At 43.5% G+C, this 13,685-nt stretch overlaps 1 long non-coding RNA gene across 1 annotated transcript in view; it reads left to right on the plus strand.

The window, feature by feature from the left end:
- The first annotated feature begins 494 nt into the window (after positions 1-494).
- The window catches only part of LOC147027737 (uncharacterized), a 70,743-nt gene continuing 57,552 nt past the window's right edge, over positions 495-13,685 (plus strand). Inside the window, exon 1 of the long non-coding RNA XR_015057237.1 lies at positions 495-1,325. This is a non-coding gene — a long non-coding RNA (uncharacterized LOC147027737). The remainder of the gene's footprint in view (positions 1,326-13,685) is intronic.

Genomic DNA, 13,685 nt, shown 5'->3' on the forward strand with positions numbered 1-13,685 from the left:
ACCAACCAATGACAGGTGATTTACCAACCAATGACATGTTGCTGCGTAGGCGTGGCTGATGCGCCATTTGGTTATCAATGACAGGACGCGTTGCCGTGTAGGTGTGGCTGCGTAGGCCGGTGCGCGGCCGGCCGACGATGACGTCACGTGCCGTGCCGGTTACGATGGGGATCGGTGCCTTAGTTACCGTGGCGTAGGAGTGGCAATGGTCAATGGCAGCGAATGTCATGGCAAGCAAAGACAGGGAGGTAAACTTGATTTTAATTTGGATTTTAATTAACTCTGTGTGGAAGTATCAAAGCAGTTGTTACTTCAATGCAAGCGATAATTCGTGAAATGCATGTGAACATTCCGTACGGGCACGCACCACTTCCGGATAGTGATGACTTCGTGTATTCTAATATTTTCTCGATTTCTTATGCACATTTATAGATTAACAAAATGCCCCAATCCAGTCGTTGTTTACGAGAGTGAAGGAACGGCCTGTGTGGTTGTTTCTGGCTCGCGGTTTGAAAGTTTTTTTTTTTTTTGCACGTACGGGCACGTACTAGTGTTTACAAATACAACAATAATCACAATAAATTTACTAGAATTGGTCATGTTAATACATATCGATGTTGTTTAGCAAATCCACATGACAATTTATGTACGATCACACAACAACCCTTCTTTACTAAATGGACTACATACGCACAGCGGAACATTGTGTTTGTTTTAAATCGGAACATCTGCCCCGAGGAGGGAACAAAACTGAAAGAAAAAGCACAACAAAAATGGGAAAATGGTGAAAATTACCCGAAATTTACTTTTTCATCACACAAACGGCAGAATCAGAAAAGGCTTCGAGGCTGAGAACATGCGCTGGGGGGTGTTCCGTTACCAATGAGCTTTCTGAGCGCTCGCCAAGCGGCTTAAGCACTCAAGCACGCAGTCTGACGAAACGTTTGTGAAGGAACGGCTGGCTCGGCAGGCAATAGCAAGCTGAGTGACAATGAAACGCCCCGTAGATCATCTGTTTTTTTGTGAGTTTGTGTTTACGGCTGGCAGTGAGATAAGGAGGGCGAGGTTATTCCAATCTCATAAAATAATTTGAAATTTATCGACGAGAGCGGCCAGGGGGCATCACGTCATGATCCTTTTTATTCCTGCCATGGTCCTATTATTGTTAATATTATTATCTTGCAATACTGTAATGTTAATATGATTATTAGTGTGCTTTTATTATTCTGACATATCTTTGGAAAAATGGCGCGAAAAGGTGGAACGACGCTCAAGCTTTGGAGTGACGGCTGGGTCTCTCAGGGTTCTCCGCCAACTTTCTCACAGTTAAGTTTCCGGTCATTATTTGTCCCGTTTTAACTGTTTATTTGTTCACCTACATGCTTTCTGTGTGTTCCGAGTTCGGTTTTGTTTTTAAAAATCGTGCTATTTTGTGAGTTTTCGGCGACCTTGTCGTATCGGGTTCCTTGAGTCCTTCCCCTCAAGGTGTACGATCGTTTTTATTTGTATTCTCTCCCTATTACCCTCAATTCCAATTTTCCCCACTTTCCCAACACCCCCTATCTATTCCGTCCCATCTAAACACTCTGTTTCTTGTGTTAAATTGAATAAAAAAAACTATCTTTCTCCCTGCATACTGACAAGTCCTCTTCCTCTTCCTCTTCCTCTTCCTCTTCCTCTTCCTCTTCCTCTTCCTCTTCCTCTTCCTCTTCCTCTTCCTCTTCCTCTTCCTCTTCCTCTTCCTCTTCCTCTTCCTCTTCCTCTTCCTCTTCCTCTTCCTCTTCCTCTTCCTCTTCCTCTTCCTCTTCCTCTTCCTCTTCCTCTCACCTACAACCTAAAACGGAAAATGTATAGATAAAATGGAATTAAGAAATAACAATCTTGTATATTATTTCCGAGTTTGTGGTTTCGTGTCGCGCTATCTTCGACTTTGTTCTGCGCTCGAGTAACGTGATATTCGGCTTACATTATCTCAAAGACCATATGAGGTGCATGGTACAAAAAAACAGTAAATAAAATGGTTCTGAAACAGTGAAATCGTATTCCACTTACTACATTAAAGTAAAATTACTACTGATACTCTGCATCAGTTCCTTTCTCAAACACACCCACCCCAACATGTCGTGCAGAGTGCGGGTTATGCGAGTAATAATAACTTTATAGTGTTCGCCCCATTTCCTTTTTGAATTTCCAGACAAATTTAAAGAATCGAGGGTACATCCGGCTCGGTTAACAAAGTGTATCCAGTACGCTTATTCGGAGAATACATTGAAGGATGTAACCGGTAATCTTAAATCGATTGGAGGTTTTAAACCAGGTTTCTTAAATAACGAATGGATTATATCCAGTGTGGATGTAAGATCGCTGATGGATTTAGTAAGCTCCAACACATGAGTGCTACACTTCCTATTAATCATTGGATGATTTACATGAATCAGCAGGGGCGGGGAATCCTGGGACTGCCTGGAGCCCACCCCTCTGCGTTTGTGGGTCGATTGGTTGAATATTTTGTTGATCATCTTGAAAGTAAACTCCTCCCAGCCCGGATGTTTGAAGGCTGCAGTGGAAATTATGTTGATTTCTTCGGATCTGCTCCCTGCTTGAGCTGTACAATTTACTACTTCAGTGATGAAGCCAATGAATCCCTCTTCAGTGGAGTTTGTGGTCACGTCGGTGATTGCTCTCTCGGTTTGGCATTCTGCATCTTTCATCTCAGTCTGGACTCTCACCGATCTGGTGAGGATGTTAACCGGACACTCAGTTTTGGACGTGCTCTCCACCGCTTTGACTGGAGTCACAGTTTTCCCCCTTTTGGGGACCATCCGGACAGCCTCAGAGTACGACAGTTCCTCCTGCGTCTGCACCTGTTGGATCTGGGCAGCTCTCCGGAATTCAGGACATCCTCTCAAGGCTGCACTGTGGTCAACACCACAATTGGCACAAGACATTTCTTTACAAGTGCAGCTTCCGTATTCGTGCTCTCCATTACATCTGCTGCAGTGTTGTTTACCTCAACAAGCTGGAGCAGTATGACCCAATGTTTGCCATTTATAGCATCTTAAGGGGTGTGGAATGTATTCCCATACAGTGAAGACTTGATAGCACAAGAAAACTTTTGGGGGAAGGACTGGGGTATCAAAAGACAGAACCACTGAGATGGTATTGACTCTGACCCCATCCCTGACCGTGGTGAGACGGCGGGCGTCAACAACTCCTACCTCCGCTAACTGACTCGTGATATCAATTTCAATGGAGGGATCAATCCCGTAAATGACTCATCGACTCTCCCTTATACTGCTTGGAATATGATACAAAACACGGACCCTGTCAAAATACTGGGTTTTCATACCCTTCTCTCATTGGTCGACTGATTTACACTTAATGAAGAGATCTCCAGATCTGAGCTTTTTGGCACCAGACACATCACCAAATTCATTGTTAATCAAGGTAGCCATTTTTATGGGGTTTTCAGGGCTTGGAGGTGTAACGCCATCAAAAACTGAAACTAAAACCATAAGTTTGTGAAAGTACTCTTCGGGGTAGAGGGGTCCTTAACCAATTTGGGGGGTTCCGACCCCTCGTAACTCTCCCGCCGTGGTCTGCCCCTCTTCTTAGTTCGATTAACCCTCCATGATGAACCCTCGTCATCATCACTAGAAATGTTGATCATCCTTTATCACCTCCTCTCGACACCCCAGAAGATTAAGATGGCCATTTGAGTAAAGACTCGATCGTAATTTAGGCTTTATAGGATGCAGAATATCGGAAAAAGCCTATTATATGCACCCTCGCCAATCAAAACCATCCTGTAATGGTGTCCGACCGAACTCCCCCGGACCACGCCCCTTTTTTTATTTTTGCTCCTTCTCTTCCTTCTGCCGGCATACCATCTTTCTTCTACTTGAGTTGACCCACTCTCACCATTTCCTTCACGATTTCTCCCTACAAGCTTCCATTCGCGAATCTTCCCTAATCTTCAAAAATCCATCAAAAAAATAATAATCTTCCTTGTATCCTTCCTAACTATACGCCTCCTGGAACCACATGTCTCTCCACCCACTTCCTGAAACTTTTCATCGATCCATCAGCTTCACTCCACGTTTACCAATCCAAATTCACCACACACCTCCACAATTTTACTTCAACCTTTCCTTTTCCGAATCTTACGCAATCCTTATTAAAGATAAATAAATAAATAAATTCACTTTTGACTGTACACCTCCCATAACCACGTGATCTGTTTCCACCCTCTCCATTTACCGATCCAAATTCACCATTCACCACGTGATTTTTTTTTTCTTCAACAGCTTGGCATCAGCCCACATTTCATAAAAAACCTGCTCCTCTGCTCTTGCTCACCCTCTCTCTGTTATATTCACCCTCTCATTTGCTCAAGGTCATCTGCCATCTGCTTGGAAATCTGCTAACATTACCGCCCTGCATAAAAAAGGTGCCAAAACAGATCACTGCAACTACAGACCAATCAGCCTTCTCCCAATCATCAGCAAGGTTATGCAATCCATCATCGCTTCAGACATTAAATCCTTCATCTTCTCCAATGGCTTGATTTCCAATCATCAATTTGGTTTCAGACCAGGTCACTACCCTGGATATGCTGCTTCTGCCCTCCCAACAATGGATTGAGGTACTCAATGCCGGACGTGAAATCGGAGCCATATCCTTGGACATATCGCGTGCTTTTGACACGGTCTGGCACCATACACTGCTCGCCAAACTCTCTTCCTACGGTATCCAAGGCCATCTCCACTCGTGACTCGCAGACTTCCTCTCCTGTCGCAGTGAACGTGTGGCCCTAAGTGGAGTTCTCTCATCCCCTCTTCCTGTCCAGGCTGGAGTTCATAAAGGCAGCATTCTGGGCCCTGTCCTTTTTCTGGTTTTCATCAATTATCTCTCTGACTCTCTGGAAAATCCTCTTTATTTCTTTGCTGAGGACTCCACCCTCTGCTGGTACCATCTGTCATCCCTCAGACTGTCAAGCAGCAGCTTCTTCACTCACTGCAGATCTGGGTAAAATCACAAACTGGTCCAACACGTGGAACATGTCTTTCAATCCGGACAAATCTCACACTCTCACTATGTCTCTCCGAAAGGACCATTTCGAACCCCCCATCCACTTTCTCAACAATCCCCTGGAAGAAGTCCTTTCATTCAAGCTTCTGGGTCTCACTATCTGCCATGATCTTTCCTGGGAAAGCCACATTTCCAACCTGGCCTCCAAAGCCAGTCGCCGACTGGGAATCCTCCATCGTGCGAAGTCCATCCTCGGCCCACCTGAGCTCCTGACCACATACAAAGCTTTCGCCCACAGCTTGATGGAGTACTGCTCTCCCCTCTAGGCTGGTGCTCCTTCCTCTCACCTTTCTTAGCTTCACGGTGTGGAAACCAAGACATTGAGGATCATTGGTATCTCCCGTGGTGAGGCTGAGTCCTTGGGCCTCTCATTGTCTCACCGCAGGCAGGTCGGTGGTCTTTCTATCTCCTATCGTCTCCTTTCCGGTCTCGCCTCCCCTGCTCTGTCAGCAATATGTACCCCCCCCACCCCCCATATTTCCGCAGGTCACTCAAGGTCCGCCAGCAACCCCCTTCTGGTAAAACTACCAAATTCACGAATCACTGCTCACCTCCACTCTTTCATTCCTCTTTTTTCCTGCCTTTGGAATAAACTTCTGCACTCTCTTCAATCCCATTCTTCCCTCCAGGCCTTCAAAACAGCTGTTCACCACCGCATCTTATCTTCCCCCTATCCAAAACCTCGATCTTTTCTACCCCCGTTCATCCACCCCAAACCCACCTCCTTAAAATTCCCTGCTTTCCTTCCTGAAAGTCCCTGCAATGTCCATCTTGTATTCCCCATGCTCCCCACCCCATCCCTCTCCCTTCCACAGATCTCCTTATGTCTCTATTCCCCACTGTTTTGTCCTTCCATCTCCCGCCCCTCTTGTCTCGTGCCCCCCTTGCTGGGCGTTGTGTGTTCGCTCTCATGTGAGCCTTGACAATACAAACAAAAAATAAAAATTAATTAACAAGCTACCACATATACACCTTTCCAATGCGGAAAAGGCAATAAAACGGGAATCTCTCCGGATTATTTTGCAATGAAGGCGAAAGCAATATAGGCTAAACAAGTGGGGAAAATAGCACGGCGTCCTTCTTACTTGTGAGTCGTGAAACAATTGAGGGTTCTGAAGCAACACTCGTAATACTCCCAATCACCACTACTGGGAGCGGTGCTGCACTGTGCACATTTACGAAGATAATTTGCATCGCACCACCTTCGCAATTCCTGGTGAGGAGGGCAAACGAAGTCACTGTAACCTTTGCCATATGACCCATAGTCCTCTTGGCAAATTTAATTTGTTAAGATTGCATAAGTAATGACCGAACACATCGACAGCAGAAAGACGAACGTCAAAATCCGTATTTTCGTGTGATGACACATTGGCAGGTTAACAGGGGCCCCACTGGACCATTATAGTGTTTTGCATGGGGCCCCCAAATGACTAACGCTGCCTCTGTTGACTAATCGGCTTCCGCGCTTTTATGCGCACTATAATCAACCTCTTTGTCAAAAAATTTCAGCCTGATCTGTCAAAAACTGTATGACTAGTATGCAATTATATAGCGATCACCCATGTCGCCTACCGCTTTTATATTTTTATATATATATATATATATATATATATATATATATATATATATATATATATATATATATATATATATATACATGTACATATATACACTAGGTGTGTTCAAAAAGTATCCAACCTTAATTTTTCGTGCGTAAACAAATGAAGCGAGGGAGGCGTGGTTTGGTGCACGAATGTAGGCGATCCTAATTCGTATGCGTGAATATCTTCCCGTCTGCAGAAGCTGTCAGTCGCCGACAGACCGCCGATGAGTGAGGAAGTGTAAGTGAGCGCCGTCGGAATTTCGTTTTTGACAAAATGACGGAAAAACTTGAACAACGCTACTGCATCAAATTTTGTGTAAAGCTTGGCGATTCCCAAGTGGAAACGATCCGCAAAATTCAACAGGCCTTCGGGAACGAAGCAATGGGCACCACACAGATAAAAGAGGGGGTACAACCCCTTCAAAGATGGTCGCACATCAGTGGAAAGTGAAGCACGTTCTGGTAGGCCCTCGACATCCCGAAATGAGATCGTCATTGACCAAGTGAGGACCCTGCTGATGCAGGATCGTCGAATCATGATCAGAGAACTTGCAGACGAGGCGGGCGTCAGCATTATATCCGTTCATTCCATTGTGACTGAGGATTTGGGCTTCAGGAGAATCTCAGCGAATTTCGTGCCAAAGCTACTAACGATCAAGCAGAAGCAACTCCGTTTGGAGATTGCACAGGACATGCTGGAGACTGTGAACAGTGATCCCAACTTCTTCAACACAATGATCACTGGCGATGAGATCACTGGCGATGAGACCACAGTGATCCGTCATTTTGTCAAAAACGAAAATCCGACGGCGCTCACTTACACTTCCTCACTCATCAGCGGTCTGTCGGCGACTGACAGCTTCTGCAGGTGGGAAAATATTCACGCATACGGATTAGGATCGCCTACATACGTGCACCAAACCACGCCTCCCTCGCTTCATTTGTTTACACACAAAAAATTAAGGTTGGATTCTTTTTGAACACACCTCATATATATATATATATATATATATATATATATATATATATATATATATATATATATATATATATATATATATATATATATATATATATATATATATATATAACTAGTGGGGTGTGCTTACACACTGTGTTAGCTTACGATCCATGCTTCCCCATTGTCTCGAGTCGCTCACCTGCATTTTATTTTACATTTCTTTATTTTCTTCTTTTTTCATGTATTTATATTTTCATTTACGGATGCTTTCCGATGCCTCTGTGATTCTTTTTTCCTGGTGTATTGGCTTCAATGTCCGTTGGCACCCAAAATTACTGTGCTTCCCCATTTTCTTACGTCACTCACCTATATTTTTTTCATTTATTTACATTTTTAGGTCATCTCTACCGAGATGACCTCATAAAGCCGGACCAAATGTCCACCGTCCGTACGTCCGTCAACAATTTTTCTTTCCAATCTTGATGAAACTTAGTATGTGGGTCGAGGTCGATGAGTGTTGCACAACGATATAACTTTTGTCCAGGTTCAAGGTCAGGGAGGAGGTTACGAGGTCTCGTAAGTTATAAAAATCGCCATTTTCAAAACCTATCTAGTCTGCCATTCTACAAGATATTCGGCAACTGTTTATTGATTATGATAGTAAAAAATATTATCTTGTATCAAACCGGACAGATTTTTGAATTTCCTTCCCGTTTGATTGTCACGTGATCTGGAAGATGGCCAAAAACGCCGATGCGATTCGCAAAGAAGGAAGGAAGGAGAAATAAAATATAAATATAACACATTTTTAGCTTTTTATATTTATACATTTTCCGCCGAAGGTGCAAAAGTTTCAAAACCCGAAATGTAAACGTCGGCATTTATTTTCAAAATATAATTTCGTGCGCGCGCACCAAAATGCCAAGTCATCTTTAACCAAACTGCGTAGTTCGAGCTGCGCAGTCGTCTTCGGTCATAACTGAACATTGAGAAGTTGTGGTATTATAGAGATGACCGTCACCCCCACATGGGGGTAATTTGTTATTATTTATGGATGTTGGCCGACGATTCTGTGAATTTTTTCAGTGCATCAGCTTCGATGTCGATCGGCTTGCAAAACTTAATTTTTCTGTCACCCGGAAGGTACCAAACCTTTGAGTCGGTGAGCGAGTCAATAGTGAGAAAGAGCTTTGTTGTATTTTCTGTTTGTTTGGCTGTCCATCGATGCAATCGGCCCCACGGTAGTAACCCCACCATGTTGCACACTATTTGAGTCCTCTTGGCAAATGAAGATGCAAGAAAGCATTTTAAAACCTACATTGTAGGGGGTTGAGGTTGGGGGGGAAGACCCCAATTCTCTCTGAAAGTGTGTATGCTATAGCGCCACGTGGTGGTAGTCAATATTACAAATCATCTTCTTACATCGAAACTCTAAATTTCTTCCACACAAGGTGGGGGTGCCTGTGCTGGTATTAGGCAAGGCAATTCTCTTTATGTATGTGTGTCCATATGAAAATCATCGAAAAAAATTGGGCTGGGCCGAGCTCCACCAAATTTTGCATTCGCGTTGGTTGTACCCAGGGTCAGGTCATGGGTACAAATATAAAAGATCCCTTGGTGGGGGGGGGGGCTTGTGGAAGATGACTTTCGATTTTCACCTGTACACCTGCCACAGTGCAAGTGATTTACTAACATCTGCTGCAAACAGGAGGAATTATTAGACATGACACAAAATATATTTTCTCCACCTTCCCCACTACACCATCCCCCAGTCTGCTCCCAAAGGAAGCGGATGTTTCTAGTTATTTGAAATAACTGTTCCATTCAGCTCCACGGACAAGTGCTTACTGGAATTATTTTTTTTACCAAAAACTGTTTTCTTTGACAGTTTCTAACTGATAATGATGAAGCAGGCCTTCTTGGAGTGCATCATGGAGTATGGCTCTCTTTTGTGGACAGACCTCTGCATTTTACCTTGCACCAAGCTGCATTAACAAGAAAATGATGAAGATGGAAAAAGGAAACAGGGTGTGATATGGAATTAATTTTCCAGGAAAGATATTTAGGGCATTGATAGCTAGTTTTTAACAAACATCAGATCGGATTATGAAGCATGATCTTCACAGAGTGTCGGTTCTACGAATGTTGTTTCTTGGACTAGGGTTACTCCGACACAAGAAGCCAGGGCTGGAATTTGGCCAGGGTACCAGCAACCGCTCACCTACTCTTCGTAAAGGAAACAACGATGTAAAAAGAAAGTTAAATAAATGTTTGGTAAAGTCATGTCTCCTCCAATTCGGCTGTGAATCTTGTTTGGGTAATGTGCTTCCTTCCAAAAGCACCATCTTCACATTCAGTCAAACAAATGTACAATGATACAATAAAATGGTACAATCAATCAAATGTACCAAACTCTTGACAGAGTGCTGGTGCTACCAAAGCAGTTTATTGGCAAGGGTTATCCTGGGTGGTTTGCCATTACTTCACAGGAGTCAATCAGGGCGGGAATTTGTAACTTGTTCAAGATGCCGGTTGGAGCTCACCTACTCTTCGCAAAAGGCACCATGGGGTCTTTAACATTCACGAACAAACGGTGCTGGTAGATGGGTCCTTCAGCTTAATGTCTTTCCAATGGACACATTGATGTATCTCCCTGCATGTGAAACACAATGGTGGCAGTTTATAGCTGCGTCAAGATTCGAACCCAGGATCGACAGCTCAAAGGTGGGCACATACCTCCAAACAATCCTTCCAGCCTCCTTGTGCAATGCGAAAAGTGAAACTGGACAATTATTTTGAAGTTATTTCATTTCAATGTCAAAATCGGAGGTGGCTCTATGCATGGTAAGCCTTCGAACGTTGGTCCACCCATGTGCGTTTGTGCGATTAGAATTAATGAAATAATTTTTCCCAATGCCCTCTGTGGCCTCGAGGTGTAGAGAGCCATTTGCTCTGCAATTTCACCCTCTTCTGATTGCAGTGCCTTCGGACAGGCGGGCCCTCATGGGGTTTGGCTTGTCGGGATCACCTCTCTTACTCGTGGCTGTTTTGTGGCCAAGAAAGATCCCAGCCAGGCGCCACTCGCATCATAATTGCTCCTTCAAGATTGTCCACTGCTGAGGTTTTGGCATCTCCGCGATTGTGTAAATCATCTCCATATTCGAGATACTTTCACCAAATCGTCCTTTTGCTGAATTAAATGAATAAGTTCTCCCTCTAATAGCGTAGTATGTTTCATCCTGTCAATATGTTACGAATTCAGTTAATATAATTGCAGATAAACAGCACCCAAGGGCCAAAGTCATGGAGAACACACAAAATATCCCACCATCGGCAGCCAACTGGCTATTTCAACAACCGTCAAGATTAAAATTTGGCCAGAAATAGGAAGCAGATTTTCTTGGGGAATTCATGGAAAACTAATACTTCAAACTCTAAGCCAAAGATCCTCTGCGAGCATCAGAAAAGCCACTTTGGTCAAGGTTCTTCTTGGATGCTTTCACTGCATACCTTTCATCTACTGCAGCATATCTATCTGCCCCTCGTTTGTTTTACGACTGTTTGCTTTGGCAATGGAAAATGGCAATGAAAGCACCCCATCTGTCAGCAAATCTTCTTGATGGAGGGCTTTGGTTGATCATACAGAGTTAGCGAGTTCTCGCCTAATTGGCTGATAAATTTCTGTTCGAGCGATAAAGGGCGGCTCTCAACTTTTATCAATGGGTAAAACTCCGACTTGTGAGTCTGTTAGAAAAGTGGTGAAGATTCTTGTGACATTTTTACCCTGCACACACAAAGCGAAAAGCAGGGTTAAGCACTTGGTTAGCTTATGTCTGTCTGTCGACAAATGTCAGTTTGTGATCGAGGAACAACTTGGTTTAATTCAAACATTATGTTTTGAACACAAATCAGAAAAGGAACCTGTAGTTTCGCAGCACTTTGATTCTGAATTTGACCTGATCGTACAAGCGCAGCAAGGAGTGAGATAATATTTTTACTCTGCCTGTCTGGCAGTCAAACAAAATTGAAAATCATTCCAAACAGGAAATGTACTGTTTATCAGGATGTCATAAAGGACACAAACAAGAGACACGAATAACTAATGTAACCTGATAAATAAGGTGGTGTAAAAGATGCTTCGTCTTCGTCTTCGTCTTCGTCTTCGTCTTCGTCTTCGTCTTCGTCTTCGTCTTCGTCTTCTACCGTTCGGGGTCGCCACAGTGGATCATCCGTTATGATTTGGCACAGGTTTTACGCCGGATGCCCTTCCTGACTCAACCCTGGCCGCCTCTTACGCCACAGGGATATGGTACACCTATTCTAACCGGGGCATACACCTCCACCTATTCTAACCGGGGTAAAAGACGCTGCATCAACGACGATAAATTTCTACTTTTTTTTTTCTACAAACTTTCCAAATCTTTATTTTATTTCAATTTAATTATATACTTGAACACTGTAGAACACAAATCGCCTTTCGGCACTTTCAAAACCCTTCCGTTTCGCAGTACTTGGACAAAATGTTACAGCATTTTATATCAACGCGGCCAAATTTGCCGCAAATAGATCCCGCCATGTTCTTGCTTCTCAAGACTGTGCAGGGTAGTGTGTTCTATGAACTCTCTCGTTGTCACTAGACGACTCGTGAACCCGTTGGGTTCCCGTTGTGACACCGGTTGATGAAAAAAAAAAAAAAAAAAAATCATCTCAAGAAAACAAAAAAGATAGCTCGAGCGAACTATACTGCTAAGGTTGTTTGCATTGATCAAATTCTCCCAAAGAGTACTTGACTGAATCGGTAATTTATTTTTTAATAATTTTTTTCTTTGCCCGATTTGAATGAAACTTGATACTGTATACCACAGGAGAATGGTGAGTAAGGTGGCCCTAAAATTATTGCACTATCATGTCCCATTTTGGCTGTATTTTGGGAACATACAACATGAAAGTTTTAGTAATATATAGATTGCATCAAGAGTGGAAGCAGGAAATAGAATCTGTGCTTTGCTTCCACTCTTCATAGGTTTGGACAATCATTGTGAAATTTAAAATTCCTGCCTGGGAATCTGGCCATCTGACCTTATGAAGCTTCCCTCACCCACTCTGAAACTTTGTGAGCAATTCATTGCTTCTGCAGATCCATGAGTCCTTCCTCCAGATGGATTTTAAAAATCTATCCGGTGAATGAATATTTCACCAAGAGTCACTTAAGAATTCAGTGTGCTGCCTCGGTCATTACTGAGGCCACGCCGCAGGTGCGGCATTGTCCCAGTAGATTAGGGCAGGAATCTAGAATTGTGCCAGGTTATCGGCACACATCATCCCACTCTGATCAAAACACAACATGGGATCTTTAATGTCCACAAGCAAATGGTAGCACACAGAACAACCGGCTCAACGTCCAATGGAGGGACAGTGGACTTTGTGATGCAACATCCTGCCTGGGAAGCACTGATCCGACAGTTTATAGTCAGGTCAGAAATCGATCTTGCACTTGACAGCTCAAAGACGAGTGCACGACCTCTGAGCTATCTTGTCAGCCCATAGATTTGTGAACATTGTTCACAACTGAAAATGACAATAGTTCAACAATGTCCGATCGAGGCCTCGGTAACTTCTTGAAATGAGATTCAGCAAAGAAAAGAGTGCAGACTCAACAGCACTCCCCATTCCCTGCCCCCCCCCCATTAGACTTCAAATGGTGATCATTGTCTCCTTCGTATATTGTAGTTCCATTGTCAGGGTTTGGGCATTCGAATAGAAAGAGAAATTCTGAAAATTGCACACGTATACACAGACACGCCTTGCTGTCTCATTCTTGGTTACCTGTGCAATGTGGATCATCTGCATTAAGGCAGAGTCTAAAACCTGCCTTTCTAGCCTTGGGTATTAACACAGGCGCAATACCGCTTGGCTGGAGATAAAGAGCTTGGAGCGAGTACGCCTCTGATTGAAATTCCTGTCTTGAAAAGAGACGAGAGATGGGTGGGAACAGACCACTGAGTGTATTGACTTTACGGATTAACATAT

Source organism: Eptatretus burgeri, chromosome 4 (genome assembly GCF_056783735.1).
Source record: "Eptatretus burgeri isolate ZD-2024b chromosome 4, Ebu_testis_v1, whole genome shotgun sequence".
In the NCBI taxonomy this organism is placed as follows: domain Eukaryota; kingdom Metazoa; phylum Chordata; class Myxini; order Myxiniformes; family Myxinidae; genus Eptatretus; species Eptatretus burgeri.